Here is a 6,000-nt window from a genome sequence, read left to right as displayed (position 1 = left end):
GTGAGTTTAAAGTTCACTTCTTTTACAACTCCAAAAGTTCTTGATCTAACTTAGTTGACGAGTTCTTGCCATCAACAATGTGCATGTGTTCCTATACTAACGTATATAACACAAGCTATTTCATGTTGTAGCCACAAAAGTCAAAAGTTGACTTACCAGTAGTCCTTAGCAATAAGCGGGATTTCCTCTATTAGACATTCCGTCCCCAATTAGCCAATACTGTACACTCAGATTAATTATGGCGATTAGTGGTTATTGAGTTTTCTTTGGGCATCAAGATCAATATTAAAAATACTTAACTAGGGCAATGATATCAATATTGGTTTTCCAAATCCTTTCCTCTAAGCCCCTGGGAAACTTATCCTTAAATTTCTCTAAATAGGTTCTGTAACGCCCTGGATAGTCAAGACCGCTACACTGTGTACTTATAAAAGTGTAGGACTTGTTAATCAAGTCATTTAGTTAAAAACATGTTACTGAAACCACTAATGAGCTAGGGTTAAAAGGTTTTTGGTCTCAAAAGATACATTTCATATAATTAAACATTTTACACCAGGGATCCCAAAAGAAACAGCGTTTAAAAAGTTAGTTTACAAAATTTCCAGAGTACAAATAACCACTAGCCACTCTAAGGGAAAAACATACATATATGGTTCTCATGTTCCTGTCCCCCCCTCAACTGTGGCGGCTGAGTAGCTGATCATGTACATTCTGCTCTCAGAGCTCTCTGAATCAGGGCTGATCAAGCTTGCCCTTGCCTTTACCTACACCACGAAGCACCCGTGAGCCAAGGCCCAGCAAGAAAACATATTATTATATAACAAGCAATGATAACAATTGAATAACCCTTTAAGCATGATCATACACTTATCATACCACATTAATCACATAGCACGTAGATTCAACCAAAGATTCAACCAATCAACACTCAGCTATTCAGCATGACAATCCACCAATCAATAATAACAATCAAATCAAATGACAATCAGGATCGACACCTTAGGTCGCACCCTCTGTTTACCCCACTGACTCCGGCCTGCTTACACCGAGCTCAGTGCATAATAAGCTGTCCTCAGCTACCAGTGGCTGAGTCACGCCTGTGCGCTAATGTAAACTCCGGCACTCTTAGGCCGCTCGTTTACTATTTACATGGCATAATACCATCCTCTGTAAAGCATACAAAGCAGGGAACCCTTAGTCCCATTATAAATCCACAACCGGGTGCAGTTTTCTTACCTTTAATTTCCAAGTGTATTAGTTATGCGAGATGCCTCTTGAGCACGATCCGTTTCCTGAGTCCCTAGCTTATACCTAGTCACAACCAAGATAAGGGATACCATTAATAATTGTAAAAGGGCTTCTAGATAAGGTTCTAGTCTCCGGAACATTGAATTCCACCAAACACGGTAATAGATTCGATCTCGAGCAACCTAGGTTAAATTCCCATGCTTAAAATCCCAAAAACCCAAATTCCCTTAAGGGTAGTGGCTCAAGCCTCCTATGACGCGACATGGTCCCCAAACATAACCCATCCACGCTCAGAACCAAACACGGGCCGCGGTCCTACAAGCCCTATGCCTTGGCCCGCCCTCCTTCCTCAGCATTCATCAGCTTCAGAGGGTCGCGGCTCACCAAGAACCATGTCGCAGCCCGACCCCTTCGAACCCATAAAAACCTCCATTTTTATCTCTCAAACCTCACTCAAAACCATTCAAAACCATCCCAATAATATACCACAATTATCACAAACATCCCTGCATGATTTCAGAAGCATAACCCAGCAGAAACCTAGGCTAAAAACTCATCAAAACACCTTTTCAATTTCTGAAACTCACACACTCAAGAACACTAAAACCAGTCATAAAAACTCATAATTCAAACAATAAATCATGAATTGGAGCTTACCTTCTTTGATGAACCAACTCTCTAAAAGATTTCTGAGCTAACACCCAAGCTTTCTAGCTTCAATTCAGTCCTTCAATGTCAAAATCCATAAACGCCTCAAAACCCAGCCAAAAACACAGAATTAATCACCATGCACAAAGTTTATGACTTACCTTAATTCTGGTTGAACTCCTTAGCTGAACACTAGATTAATCCTCCAAGACTTCAGCTCAATCCACTAAATTCCAACTGAATTTTCCTTAAGTTCTAGTGGTTTCCTTTGAGAGAGAAAAGGAATAGGAGGGAAGGTCGGTTCTTTTTGTTTCCACTGAGTTCTGGGTTTTTTACTTAGTCTATCCTTAGGTAATTAAGTTAATCCCGAGGCTCGGGATGCCGGAAACGTCCCCGAGGGAAAAATGGTAAAATTCCCCAGTATTCCCACCTAAGCTTCCTAGCCTCGACTATATCTCCAATTATTTATTTCCATAACCCGATAACCTAAATAACCATCCAATGCCTGAAATACCCCTTGACCTGCCCAAAGTCAAGTATTAAGCCCCATTGTGACTTTCCGGCTAACTAGCACCCTAGGATCGCCTCAAGTCGCATGCTGCAGATTTACCCACATAATAATGTGGTTCTCACAATTATAGCATATAATCACATTTACATTCATATAACCATATAAGCATGCTTATTATAGAATCATGCACCAAACTAATAAATTCACACATAAACCAATTATGCCCTCCCGGCACACTAATCAAAGCTCTTAAACCTTATTAGTGATTTTGGGTCGTTACAGGTTCGACCCTCATTACTCTCCAAAGTTAATTATTGTCTCAACCCCTGCCAAGTTATTTAAATTTAGAAATATTTTACTATACTAAGCTTAAACACTTATAGAAAATAATGGTGAAGAAAGTTTGTTCAATTAACTTACAAATTGATACTCGATAATAAGTGTTGAAAACTGTTGTATTTGTGCCAATTTCCAAACTTTGGAAGGCAGGCCTTTTAAATCCTTAGACAAAAAAATTCTCAATTTCTACAAAGCCATTATTGGCTATTCCAAGAAGTTACACACTTGTTTTTAGACAAAAATACACATTTTTACTAGGTAAAAGTTATTACCAAAAAGTAATGATTGAAACTGTTTAGTTTGAAACAAAGATTTTTCCTAAACTTTGGAAACACACAAAATGCAATCGGCTTAGTATTTTAATCTTATTTTTCTTAGGTCCATATTAGGTTATGCTAAGAATATTCACGAGAAAAATCAGGCCAAAAATATAATTTTTAATTAGTAAAAAAACGTTCACAAAGGTGGCTGCCCAGAAAGCATTATTTCAAAATCTTACATTTTTCTCTAACTTTGGAAGGATATAACTCCTATCCTTTTCATTATTTTTCCATGAAAATAAACTATTTTTATTAAAAATATACAAAGACTGATCATTTTGAAACTCAGCCCAAAATACTTAGTTTTGCTCACTCAAACATTTTTCCAAAGGTGAAGGGTCAAACTGACCAAAATCGTTTTTCTAGACTTCTTTTCAACTTTAACATTTTATAACTCCCAATCTACTAATCATGCTCCCACAAAACTTTTCAGATTTGAACTTTGATATACCATAAACATTTCCACAAATTTTACTAAAAAATACTTTGATTTACTCACTCAAAACGCTGCCCAAAATTCGTGAATCCAATCTGCCAATATTTTTCCAGATTTATTCAAGTTTCACACAACATGCATAACTCCTAACTTACAAAATATATTTTAACGTTTCAAAAGTCTAAAATCAAGTGATCTTCCTATAAAATTGATTTATAGAGTTTATTTTCATGAAATAAGTTGTTATAGCAATGCTTGACCATTTGGAAGTCAAGTCAAAAACCTTGGCAGCAAGCATAATATTATACAACTTATTGGAACTTTGGATTCCAAGCTAATAATCAACCCTACAGCCATGCATAAGGCATCCATAATAAATACATTATTACATGACAAATGAAGAATATAAACACAAGATTCACTCATGCAATCATATTTACTGAGCTTACAAAAAATTTTAACCAAAATTCACTAGAGTTGTACCTTGGTTGTTCTAGGTTTTGGATATGTGTCTCTCCTAGGTTTTGAGCCCCTCCACTAGCTTCCAATACCTTCAAAACTCTCCCAAAACATCACAAAGTCAGAATATAAACCAAAGAAGAGAAATAAATAAGGAGAGAAATAGACTTTCGAAAACTAGGGGTTACCTCCTTGGTGATCAAGGTTGCATGAAAGCTTCTAAGTGAGCTTGAAAGGCTTGTGGCTACTTTGAGCTTCTAAACCTTACAACCATGGTCAACAATGGTTAGAACTCAGAGATTTTAGAGCATAAACGGGAGCCCTAGGCTCGGCATAGAGAAGAACAAGAAGAAATAGTGTAGGAGCTCACCTTGAACTTAGTCTTCTCAAGCTTGTTTACAAGCTTTCATGGAGGTTTCCTCGAGGAACCAAGAGAGAGAGAGAGAGAATCGAAAGAGAGTGAAAGAGGGAGAAGATAGCTCTAAATTTTTCAAAGCTTTAATGATCAAGGTGAGGGAGTTAGAGTGTGTGGGTCGGCCAAAGAGAAGAGATGGGTGAGGTGATGGGTGTTTGAAGTGTAGTGCACCCTATGGTCAATGATAAGTACCGAATTTGTCTATTTTGAATTCATTATTCTTCTATAATTATGCACTTTATTATTTATTTATTTATATATTTTGAATTATTTTATTTTGTGCTTTTAGGATTTTCAAGACATTTGGATGAAAACAAATGAATTTGGGATGTTTTACAAGCAATGGCAAAGCTCGGAATCACAAGTCTGAGACTTTACACTTGATTTTAATAATTTTCCAATACTCTTTTGGAAATATACCTAGAAATACAAGTTTTAGATATTTTTCTTAGTTTTCTATATATTTTCGAATCATCCAATTCTGAGTTATATTGAGGAAGCTATACTTAAAATACTTTTAGTCACTGCAGCAGAAGAAAACCGAAAAAGGGGAAAAATTGCTATGACCGCGGCCAGCCTTATTCCAGGGCGCAGCCTGGTGGACAGAACGTAGTGGCCACGGCCAGCAATGTCCCAGGCCACAATCGGAGCCAAATTTTCTGGAAAATACATTTTCTAATGGCCGCGGCCAGAGATTGATTTTTCCTTAAATTTCAATTTTTAAATGTAATTTTTGGTAGGCTCTAAAATGGATTATGATTAACTTTGAATACAACTTTGGATTGCGAATTTTAGAGGCTAGAGCAGCACAAGAGGAGAAAAGACATCATCATCTACATTCTTCAATCTAGTTTTTTTTTCTTCTCAAAACTCTTTTATTTTCATTGAATATTTATGTTTATGAATATGAATATGATTATGGAGTAGCTTTCTTTATAGTTGAGGATTATTTCAAAACCCTAGACATGAGATCTTGAATGCATTAAAGAATTTTATTTCTTCTATTCCCTTATATTAAATTGCTTCTATTTTTCTATTTTAAAGTTATGAATCTTGTAAAATCTTGTTTAGATGGCCACTAATTAGGGTTTTGCATTGTTCTACTATCATCTTAGGATTTCTATTCACCTAATAGTTTAGGATTCTAAGTAGAGTGATAAATTGCAATTAGAGTATTGTGACGGGTATTTTAATTGTGATGAAGAATAGAACCTAGGTTAAATGAATTGCATGCTTAATTAATTTACTGCCTAGATTAACTTGTTTCCATTGAATGTAATGTTATTCCTAGGTTAAATAGATCGCATGCTTAATGGGTTTATTGCTTGGTAAAAAGAATTAATTAAGAGAGCTTAGCTTTAATTAATTATATTAGGGTAACTGGGATAATTGAATACTTAAGTGTTATCATCGGGGTTAATGGTTTAATTGGGAGTAGGGAATATTATTCATCATTGTTGATAGATTGATTGTCGAAGGTGGAGAATAATTCTTAACTGTTTCGTTAAAACTGTATTATCCATTGTTCTTTGTTTATTACTTTATTTTGTGTTATTAAATCTTGAAACAAAATCACCTATTTAATTCTTGTGTTTTATTTTTAATGATAAATTGAATAATAGTC

This window comes from Humulus lupulus, chromosome 6, assembly GCF_963169125.1.
Source record: "Humulus lupulus chromosome 6, drHumLupu1.1, whole genome shotgun sequence".
Taxonomy (NCBI): Eukaryota; Viridiplantae; Streptophyta; class Magnoliopsida; order Rosales; family Cannabaceae; genus Humulus; species Humulus lupulus.
This window is presented reverse-complemented; position numbering follows the sequence as displayed.